This window comes from Scomber scombrus, chromosome 20, assembly GCF_963691925.1.
Source record: "Scomber scombrus chromosome 20, fScoSco1.1, whole genome shotgun sequence".
Classification (NCBI taxonomy): Eukaryota; Metazoa; Chordata; class Actinopteri; order Scombriformes; family Scombridae; genus Scomber; species Scomber scombrus.
In genome coordinates, this window is record NC_084989.1 from 25,424,720 (window position 1) to 25,436,610 (window position 11,891).

General features: G+C 39.7%; 1 pseudogene; it reads left to right on the forward strand.

Annotated features, from left to right (window-relative positions):
• The window catches only part of LOC134002172 (uncharacterized), a 136,926-nt pseudogene extending 125,533 nt beyond the window's left edge, over positions 1-11,393 (forward strand).
• Positions 11,394-11,891: the final 498 nt, after the last annotated feature.

The window sequence follows — 11,891 nt, forward strand, 5'->3', positions numbered from 1 at the left end:
AACAGGATGAGTGTTTATCACCAACAACTGTAGCAGCACTAGTAGATGATACGGGAGGTTCAGTGGTTCCTCAAATCTTATTGTTACCAAGCATCTTTCCTTTGAGTTGTCCTTGAGAAAGACACTGTATGCCTGTTAATGATGCTCATGATCAGCAGAGGACCTAAAACCTCACAGTTTAAGCACCAGGAATGACACTGGTGAAGTGTAGTATCTCATCATTATTATTTTCCCTTCAGGTTTTCACAAACCAAACAGCTCCCCTCAGTGTCCAACGTCATCAGATGGCCATTCATGAGCTCCTGTAGAGATATAAAAGTTTATCCTAAAATATGCCATAATACCAGCAGAGGGCAGCACTTCATAAATACTAATTTCATATGAACTACAGACTCCAAAAGCCTCACTCTTGGAATGTGTCTGCAGAAAGTTTGTTGTTTGCTTTTTCATGGGCGATGTAAATATATTCAGATAGAATTCATGTTCAGTGTTCTGGTGGTAAAAAACTGAAGCTATAAAGATAAGAAAAGTTGTTCAAGCAGTAGATGATTTATATGTAACATGCACAAACGTCATACTGGTTAAGTGACATGAGATGAGAATTAATATGTCCTTCCTATTTACATTTCTCTTATTTTCAGCAGGGGGCAAAAATGGCAACACGTAAAATGGAGCTCTTGAATATTCTTGAAAAGTTAAAAGAAGATGAGTTCAAGAACTTTAAGTGGTACCTGGAGCAGGATGACATCCTGGAGGGCTTTAAAGGCATCACAGTGGCTCAGCTGGAGAAAGCAGCAAGGCGGGAGACAGTGGATCTGATGATACAGAAACATCAGGATCATGGAGCTCTGCAGCTAACAGAGAAGATTTTAGAAAAGATCAACAGGAATGATCTGCTGCCAAGTTTACAAAACGTCAAGCCAGGACCAAAAGGTGAGTTAGAGGAAGACTTGAAGTTCATAAATTATGACAAGAGTTATGAGTTACAGTATTCTATTGATAGTAATGTGTTTACAAAAATACTGTTGATGTTCTTCATGGTACAGCAGCTTCATCAAAACAAAAAGTAGAAGGATAAAGAATATTTCTTTAATGATTCAAAGATTTAAAAAAAACAATTGGTTAACTGGCTCACAGCATGAAAAACAACAACTCTGCCCCCCCTCCCCTTTTTTTTACCTGCCACATCCTCGCTGCAATCAGTCATCTGTTAGTCACTTACTAAGAAGCAGCTAGAGTCTGAAACACTGCTGATCAACACACTGAATCAGCTCACACTCACCGCTTTTCTTTTTATTTCTCCAAACAACAAACAGCAGCAATAACAGTCCGTCAATAATTGCAGACACAGCTGGAGCTTGCAGTGAGTAATGGACACTGCTGTTCACAGGATGTTACTCCTAAGACCCGAGCTCTTGTTTGTTATGCATTTTTTATTTCTCTTTGCTATTTGGGCTTATTGGAACCTGATAAGTATAAAAACTAAGCATCATCTTTTGACATGATGTACTTTTAGAGAAAAATGCTGTCCACATATGTCCACCTAAGACAGAGGAGAGGAGCAGCTAACATTAACCTCTGCTGCTGTTTGCTGTCACTTCTCGTTGCGTTGCTCTCCTCTGCTCTCAAAGTCTGTTCTGCTGCAGGAATACTACTACTTTATTCCTCCTCCCCTCTTCTCTATTTCCATCTGGACAATAAGTCAACTCTGATCCTGATCCACTTCTAAGACATCTGGAAGTCTGTTGTTGATCAGCAGACAGATAGTTTAGTTATTAGAAGAAACACAATGTAGAAACAGATATTTACTGAAACAGTGTTTTATGTGTTCCTCAATAATAAACTAGTTGAACTTAGATAATCACTTCTGCTTTCTTTGTTTCAGAGTTAAAATATGGATTTTTTTTTGATGGTTTGTTTGGAACATTTATTAACTGGTAAAATGCATTTCCTTTGATCTGTGGTTGTGTGATCATCATTCTCAGAGTGCACCAGAATGATGCATTTGACTTAAAAATGTACAAAATTGTATTACCCCCTACAGGGTTGGACTGAGATCCAACTATCATAGTCTCTCAAAATTCTGTGGGAAACACTGGATCACTGGATTTGTAATATTAAATTAGATGTGTGTTGTTCTATTTGTGTGATATAGGATTTTTGCAATTTACTTTTATTTTATTGGTAATATGTTATAAAAAATAATCATTAAAATATTTTTTTATCATAATATATCTGATATCTGCATGAAAAGACGCCTGGAATGGAGTCAAATTCCCGGCCTGAATTATTGTCCCAGTCCACCCCTACTACAAAGTAACTGTTATTGGTAACTGTAATCAGGGTTGTTGATCAGAGGGACTTTGAGTTCCACAATGAATGAAAAGTGTGGTACAAATTGAATGTATTTAATTATTTTTATTATTTTCCAAGGTAGATTTCTCCTGAATAATGTACTCAGAAAAATACTGTAGATAGGGGAAGTGGAGCAGCTGAATGAAAGATGAGATCATTACACAGGATGAATCAAATTCAGGCTTGTATTTAAAGGCCAACTAACTAGGTAGTAACACGAATTGTCCTCTAGAAGTCTAAATCATTTGTTTTCCAGTACTTAATATCATACTGTTTAATTCAGACACATTCACATTATGAGTAAAAGTTCTGATTCAGACACTGGACTAACACACATCTTCTATCATTAATACAGATTAGATACCGATTGCCCACCAAACCTGGTTTGTTTGAGTAACCTGGTTATGTATGTGCATGCAAACACACTCAAAGATGTTCAGATCTATATTTTTCTTCTCTTTCAGGAGAAAGTGGTCAGCAGGAGGTTTTAGATGAACATCAGATCATTCTGACGATAAGATGTCAACATGTGACTGAAGAAACAGATGAAGCAGGAAGTAAAATCCTCCTCAACAGCATCTTCACTGAGCCCTACATCACACTGGGAAGGAGTAACGAAGTTAATACCCAACATGAGGTGTGGCAGCGTGAAACAGCTTCCAAGATGGAGACCCTCCATCATGCTCCAATCAAGTGTCAGGACATCTTTAAAGCCTTACCTGACCAACAGAAACACATCATCAGAGTGGTTCTGATGAACAGCGTCGCTGGCGTTGGAAAAACCTTCTCAGTGCAGAAGTTCACTCTGGACTGGGCACAGCGCTCCAACAACCAAGATATCAGTCTGCTGATTCTGTTCTCGTTCAGGGCGCTGAACTTGATCAAAGATAAGAAGCACAGTCTGCTCACGCTGATCCATGTTTTCTATCCAAGATTACAGAAGCTCACAGCAGAGACACTCGCTGTCTGTAACGTTCTGTTCATCTTTGACGGCCTGGATGAAAGCAGACTTTCACTGGATTTCAACAACAGTGAGGTCGTGACTGATGTCACACAGAAGTCATCAGTCAGCGTGCTGCTGACAAACCTCATCAAGGGGAATCTGCTTCCCCGGGCTCTCATCTGGATCACTTCCCAACCTGCAGCAGCCAATCAGATACCTCCTTCATGTGTGGACAGGGTAACAGAAGTACGAGGCTTCACTGACGCCCAGAAGGAGGAGTACTTCAGGAGGAGATTCAGTGATGAAGAGCAGTCCAGCAGAATCATCTCACACATCAAGACATCCAGGAGCCTCCACAGCATGTGTCACATCCCAGTCTTCTGCTGGATCACTGCTACTGTTCTGGAGGATATGTTGACTACAGACCAGAGAGTAGAGCTGCCCAAGACCCTGACTGACCTGTATTCATACTTCCTGCTGGTTCAGACAAAGAGGAAGAAGAACAAGTATGGAGAGGGGCATGAGATGAGTCCACAGGAGCTGATGCAGGCAGATAAGAACCTTCTTCTGAAGCTGGGGAGGCTGGCGTTTGAGCAACTGGAGAAAAGAGACAATATATTCTACCAAGAAGACCTGAAGCAGTGTGGTCTTGATGTCAAAGAGGCTGCAGGGTTATCAGGATTCTGTACAGAGATCTCCAAAAGAAAGAATGCAGTCTACATCTTTGTTCATCTGAGCATTCGGGAGTTTCTGGCTGCAGTCTACATGTACTACTGTTACACCAGCAGGAACACAGAGGTACTGAAGAACTTCCTGGGAGAAGACTTCACTAACTCATCTCTGGATGTCTTCCTGAAGGCAGCCATGGAGAAATCTCTCACAAGTAAAAATGGCCACCTGGACCTGTTTGTCCGCTTCCTTTATGGCCTCTCTCTGGAGTCCAACCAGAGTCTCTTAAGAGGTCTGCTGGGTCAGACAGACAACAGTCCAGAAACCATCCAGAGAGCCATCAACAACCTGAAGAAGATGAACACTGAGGACATCTCTCCTGACAGAAGCATCAACATCTTCCACTGTCTGATGGAGATGAACGACCGCTCAGTACATCAGGAGATCCAAGAGTTCCTGAAGTCAGAGAACAGATCAGAGAAGAAACTCTCTGAGATCCACTGCTCAGGTCTGGCCTACATGCTGCAGATGTCAGAGGAGGTTCTGGATGAGTTGGACCTGGAGAAGTACAACACATCACAGGAGGGACGACGGAGACTGATCCCAGCTGTGAGGAACTGCAGAAAGGCTCGGTAAGTCCTGATGTGATTAACATTATAAATCAGTGTAAATTAGTAGTTTAGTTCTTCAAATATAAATAATATAAATGTTTTATTATTGTTAAAATAGTGTTCTACTTGTTTATAGCTCAAATAACATGTCAGTTATATTTAGTCTCAGATGTGTAAATAATGTTGATGTTTCAGTTGGTTATTTCTAGCTGTTAAGTTAATGAACAGTTATTCTATTTATTTCTAGTAATTATTGGATGTTACAGTTGTTTCTTCTATATCTCTTCCTTTGGGTGTTGGAGGTTTCATTCAAACCCGGTGAAACACATGAAGGACTTTAGAGGTTGTGGTTGAGGTTTTATTACAGCAGCATTTTATCACAACAGTATTTTACAGTTATCCGTGAATGCAGTAAAGTTATTATTACATGAGCAGGTTCTGTAAATCATATATAATCAGACTCCAACGACTGTCGTAGGGAGTATCAGAATCAGAATACTTTATTGTCATTGAACATTACTGTTCCAACGAAATTCTCACGCAACCCCTCAGTGGTGCGACACAAACAACATAACAAGACAGCATAAAAATAGAAAAACTATAAAAAAAACATAATCATATAACAGTCATCATACAAACAAGTTAATAATTTAAAAGAGTCTATTTCTGTAGATTGCTGTTCAGCTCCTTGATGGCACAAGGATAGAAGCTGTTCAGGAGTCGTGAAGTGCGGGTTTTAAGGCACCTGTAGCACCTACCAGAAGGCAGTAGTGTGAGGAGCTGGTTTCCTGGATGTGATGAGTCTTTTACTATGTTAGTGGCCCGTCGTAAGCAGCGGGACCTGTAGATGTCTTCAAGGGAGGGGAGGTGTGTGTTGGTGATGGTCTGTGCAGTGTTTATTACTCTCTGTAGTGTTTTCCTCTCAGCCTTGGTGCAGCTTGTAAACCACACCAGGATGCTTTCCACAGAACATCTATAGAAGGACAGCAGCAGCTCCTGAGAGAGGTGAACTTTCCATAGTGTCCTCAGCACGCTGCTGTGCCTTCTTCATGAGAGCTGTGGTGTTTGTGGACCATGAGAGATCCTGAGAGATGTGTGTACCCAGGAATCTAAAGTCACTGACCCTCTCAACCTCGGCTCCTGTAACGTTAACCAACATTAGCCTCAGTAAACTACTGGTCATACGAGACTAAACCCCTGAGTGTGTTGAACCGAACAATGGAGCATTTTATTTCTCATCAATTCATCTTTTTATTGTAAAGAGGGAAGTGGTGTTACATGGTGTTGTTCTTAAGTCTTTCTGATATTCTGTTGGTCACAGAAAGAAACTCTCAGCTGTTTTCTCTCTTGTTGGTGTAGAGAAAAGTAGTAGCAGGAAATGCACAGAGGTATGATCAATATATAAGAGCAGAATGGCAGCCTGTTTAAAGAGATCTGATACACATTAAAGCTCAATGTTATATTTATAATGCTGATACCCTGATGACATCTTTCTGATGACATCATGTTGAAAATAATTCATTATTGGTTTGTTCATTGTGTTTGTGCTGAATCAGTTTTTCAGAGAAGAAAGTTGACAACTAAAGTTCATGCAGTCATCTGTCATGCAAATCTAATTATTTAATTATATTAATATTTAATCATGTATTGTCTAATATTTTCAGGCCATTTGTTTTTGTCAAAAGTCTCTAAATGTTCCTGCTTACGGATGTGAACCTAATATAGAGCTGGGATTGAATCTTATTTTTAATTATGATTTTTGGCTTCTAGTGATCACAAAAACAAGATCATTAAATGCGGTGCTCTCGTTTTGTTTTATGTTATAAATCCAGTAATGTTGTTCATGTGTCAATGAACGTATCTGCGATTCCACAGAAACATCAGTACTGATGTTCTGTTTGTTGTCACAGCAGCAGCTGAAATTATAAGTGTGTCTCCAAATTGAGAAAGAGGCTGTTCAGTAACTTCAGGAGCCCAATGTTACTCTATTTTTCTCCTTCATCTGCAAGATTAAAGCAAAACTAAGATTAAAAGTCTGCAGGTATGAGAGAGAGTGATGAGAATGATTGTTTCAATTAAACAACTGTCACTTTGCATCAAAGAAATAAATAGCTGAACCACTGATGTGAAGAATAAATGTTAGTCACATTACAGGATGTCAAACTGTTCTGTCATCAAATGCATGAAGTAAATATAAAGTGTCCTCTTTCATGATAACATATGTTGTAATATATGTGTCATTACAGACTTTGGGGCTGTGGACTCTCAGAGACTCACTGTGAAGTTTTGGCCTCAGCTCTGAAGTCCAACCCTCATCTGACACATCTGGACCTGAGCTGGAACAAACTGTCTGATTCATCAGTGAAGCGTCTGTCTGCTGGACTGGAGAGTCCAAACTGTAGACTGAAGACTCTGATGTAAGTTCACTGACTGTCTGTTACTGTTGTTGATCTTAATGTTTAACAACTGAACCTAATTTCTGTTCATACATAACTTACATCATGAAGTTCATTTGTTTCCATATTTATGTTTTACTGTACAAAGTTTAGTGTGTATTTATAAAAGATGACTGATTGTGGGTCAGGGATTAGAGAAACCTGGTTTTGTGTAGACAGAGAAAGTAACAGCAGAGCAGCTGGATGAAAGCAGAGATCATTACTCATATTTAAAATAATCCATCTGAAGTCCAGCTAACACTAAACTAACACAAAGCAGCCTGTAGAAATCTAAGGAAGTTCAATTTAAATATTTGTTCAATTCAGTGTCTTTGACATTGTGAGGAAAAACTCTGCTTTTTGTGTCCTCCTCTCACTGTGATGTCAGTCTGCTCCGACACAAACACTCACACCAAAAACACTAAAAGTCATAAAGCGTTTAACTACACACTTCAAACCTGAACACATCTGATTGGATTATAAATGGATTTTAATCTACATCATTTATTCTTTATTCAGATTGAGTTGCTGCAGTTTGTCAGAGATCAGCTGTGCTTCTCTGGTCTCAGCTCTGAAGTCCAACCCCTCCCATCTGAGAGAGCTGGATCTGAGTTCCAACAAGCAGCAGGATTCAGGAGTGAAGCTGCTGTGTGATCTTAAGGAGAGTCCAGACTACAGACTGGAGACTCTGAGGTCAGTGATGAGTTGAAGTCAGTTCATGTTAATGAGCTCATTAGTTTGTCTAAGTTTGAGTTATTATGATGATACAGTTAGCTTCCATCACAGATCCAGTATTTCCAGGTACAGTGAATAATTTCTTATGTTAGTGTTGAAGGTGTGAGAGGAGAATGGAGCAGAGCACTGAAGTCACATTTCCATTAACTGATCAGCATCAGCTGCTTTATTCATGCTTCATCATCATTGGTTCATTCATCAGTTTCTTGTCCACCAGTTAACCACTCGCACCTTTTCATATTCATACAGGCAGTGGCGTGCACAGACATTTTGGGGGGCAGGTGCTCAGTAAAAAAAAAGGCACTTTGTGCAGCATGTGGAACTGCCGGCTGCTTTATTATAGCAGTGTGAGATTTACCTCCCTCATCTTCCATGCTAGTAGATGGCCTATTGCAGGACAGCACAGAGCTGCTTCCCTGCTGTAGCTGCCTAGAATAGAATAATAATAGTTTTAATAATAGCCTATTAAGGTAAATATGAGATTACTGCAAGTCTTGTAACATAGAAATAACTTATGGTTGGTACAAAATAATATAATTAGCTAATATAGCTGCATGCCTGATTTAGTACCAAACCACTTTGTGTAGTTAAAATACAATGTGGACAGCTTTTAAGATATTTCAATAGAATTAGAGGAACAGTTCAACTTTAAAATCTGAGCTTTAAAAGGCCCTAACATGACTCTGGTCTTGACTTTGACCTTTCATCTTCCTCTTCCTCCTTGCTGCTGGTGGATGCTTTTATCCAGGAGAGCTGCTTCCCTGGGCTGCCTGCTGTAGCTCCCTTTCTTTTTCCTTTTTTACCCTCTCCTTTCTAGGCATTATGCTGCAATTAGTAAATAAAAAGAGACCAAAAGTATGAATAAGACAGCTTGGTGACATTACAACAAGGCAGAAGGCTACTTTTTCTGCAGGAAATTGGGAATTGCCTGTTTGTCATTTAGCAAATAAATTAGGATACTGCAAGTGTTAATGATGTAGCCTAATGTAAACCTTCACAATACTAAATATTCAGCTTAAGTATTCTGATAGATTCACATGCTGTACCAACGGCAAACTCTACCAACATTAGTTGTGTGGTGGTCATCACGTCATATCTATTATTGATTTGGGCTAGCGTCGCTATAGCTTGGTAACTGAGGCTTAGGGGGCAAACAATACACTCGACTCGATTCATTTATGTGTTACCTGGCTGGTGGGGAAGGGGAGGAGGTGTGTGTGAGCTGCAGCTGTGCACTGCTGCTTCAACGCGCCTCCGTTTGTGTCCGCTCTGCACGTTCAAGTTGACAAAGGAAGAGAGGTGTGTGCGTAGGAGGAGGAGGGAGGGGAGGGGGGCGTATATTGGGGCATTATTATTTATCACACGCTTTTAATCGTCGAGCATTTATAGATGATCATGTCAACATGGGCCACATACAGTACACTGTTAAAAAAAACGAACTTTCAAAAGCCACTTGCTTGGTCCAAAGGGCAAAGGGCAGGTGCTATAGCACCACCTAGTGTCTATCTGTGCACGCCAATGCATACAGGTGTACAGTGATGTCATCATACCTCATGTCTGAAGTGTTTAGTGAAGCTGATTTAACTAAGATTTAATGTTCATGTATGTTTATTAAATATAGATTAGTCCTCCTGCTGAGTCTCCCTCTAACAGCAGAGACTTTTCCTCCAACTCTTTTATTGAGATTTTAAGCACAGACACACACAAACCCCAAAGACAGGATATAACAGTATAAAACAAGGCAGAAATAACAATGCAATATCAAACAAAGATACAAACACACAACAGCACAACACAAACAAAACAAAAACAAACAAAACAAAATAATAAAAATAAAATAAAATTTAAAAAAATTCCACAGTGAATCTATCTAACGTCTTACTCAGAGTCAAGAGACATCATCAGCTGTTCTACATAAGAAATAAATGGACGCCAGGCCACCTCAAACTTCCCCATTGATCCATTTAGTGTGTATCTCAGTTTTTCAATCTTAATAAAAAAAATAATATCACAAATCCATCTCCCAAAGGAGGGGGGCTGGTCATTCTTCCAATGCAAAAGGATGAGCCGCCGTGCTAAAAGGGAGGAGTAGGTTATATTATTTAGTTGTGGTTTTCGTAGAGGAAGATCCTCTTATGGCACACCAAAGATTCCAATAAGAGGACAAGGATGAATAGTTAGACCTGAAATTGTTGAATATACATCAAATATTGAGGCCCAGAATGCTGTTAAACTAGAGCATGACCAAAATGTATGATAAAGCGTCGCAGGTGCTTGCTTACACCTATCATAGGGCTGACATCTGGAAATATTTTGGACAGTTTAACCTTGGACATATGAAGCCTATGCACAATCTTAAACTGAATGAGGCTATGCCTCGCACAGATGGAGGAAGAATGAATTCTTTGAATTATGCTAGCCCATTGAACCTGAGATATATTTGTATCCATGTCCTTTTCCCAGTTTTCCTTTATAATGGACAAAGAAGATCTTTCCATTTCAAATATAGTTTTGTAAAGCCTTGAAACAGTTCCTCTTACCTCAGATGGGGTTTCAAGGATTGAATCAATTGGTGATTTTGGTGGTGGTGACGGAAATTGAATAAAGTGATTCTGTACAAAATGCCTGACTTGTAGATATCTGAAAAAATCACGAGCTGGTAAAGAAAATTCCTGTCTGACCTGATCAGATGCCATCCTTATATAACATCTTTATATTCCCCACTCCATTTTCAAGCCACTGAGTAAACGTATTATCTAAAAGAGAGGCTGGGAATAAATGATTGGTTGTGATAGGAGAATAAACCGACATGGAGCCATAATTTTTTCGAAACTGAGACCAGATTTTTAAGGAGTGACGCACTACCGGATTCTGGCAGGTCTGAGGAATATGTAAGGGAATGGAGGAACACAAAAGAGCAGAAAGTGAGACAGGACGACAGGAACCAGATTCCATTTGCAACCAGCCTGGGAGATCTAGGCAAGATGTGTCCCATCACCAACATAATAAGTTCCTAATATTGGCAGCCCAATAATAATAATAATCTAAGGGTTTGCACGAACAACTTCCTGATCCTACAGTAGGTGCTTCATTATTCCAAATCAAGGATGAAATGAGACTGTCAAGCTTTGTAAAGAATGCTTTTGTCAGGAAATATGGGATGCACTGAAATAAAAATAAAAATTTGGGGAGGATATTCATTTTAATTATACTGATACGCCCAGCTAATGATAGGGGCAAGGTGGACCAGTGAGTGAGGTCCCGTTGGGTATGCTCTAGAAGTGGTATAAAATTAGCCTTTGAGAGTTGGAAATGGGACTTCGTGATACACACTCCAAGATAATTAAACTTATTATCATTCACTTTGAAAGGTAACGAGTGAAGTGAGAGTTGACAAGATGCTTTAGTAATGGGTAGGAGCTCGCTTTTGTCAAGGTTGAGTTTATAGCCTGAGAAACTGCCAAAAACATTAAGAATGGTAAGAAGATGCGGAATAGATGTGAGGGGGTCAGAAATATACAGAAGGACATCGTCCGCATATAACGAAATGTGTTATATTGTGTATAAGTGTTCCTGGTTTGCTCTAAAGATCCCTTTGATATCTATACACTGACTGATGGTGACTGCAAGAGGCTCCATCACTAAGGCAAAAAGCAATGGTTACAGGGGGCAACCCTGTCTGGTCCCCTGCTGAAGAGGAAAATAAGATGAATAATTGTCATTAGTTCTGAGAGAGGCCAAAGGAAAATTATATAACAGTTTGACCCAAGAAATAAAACTGCTTCCAAAACCAAACCGCTTAAGAACATAAAATAAATAATTCCATTCCACACGATCAAAAGCTTTCTCAGCGTCCAGGGCCAAGAGTACCTCTGGACGTTGAGAGGAGGATGATGTGTAAAGGATATTAAACACGCGCCTGATATTAAAAAATATATGTCTACTTTTTATAAATCCAGTTTGGTCAGATGATACAATGGTAGGTAAAACAGACTCAAGACGGAGAGCCAACACTTTAGCCAGAATCTTTACATCAACATTAAGGAGACTTATTGGGCAGTATAAGGAACAATTATGGGGATCCTTGCCCTTTTTAGGAAGGAGGGATATTGATGCCTGGCGTAAAGTTGGTGGAAGGCTCTG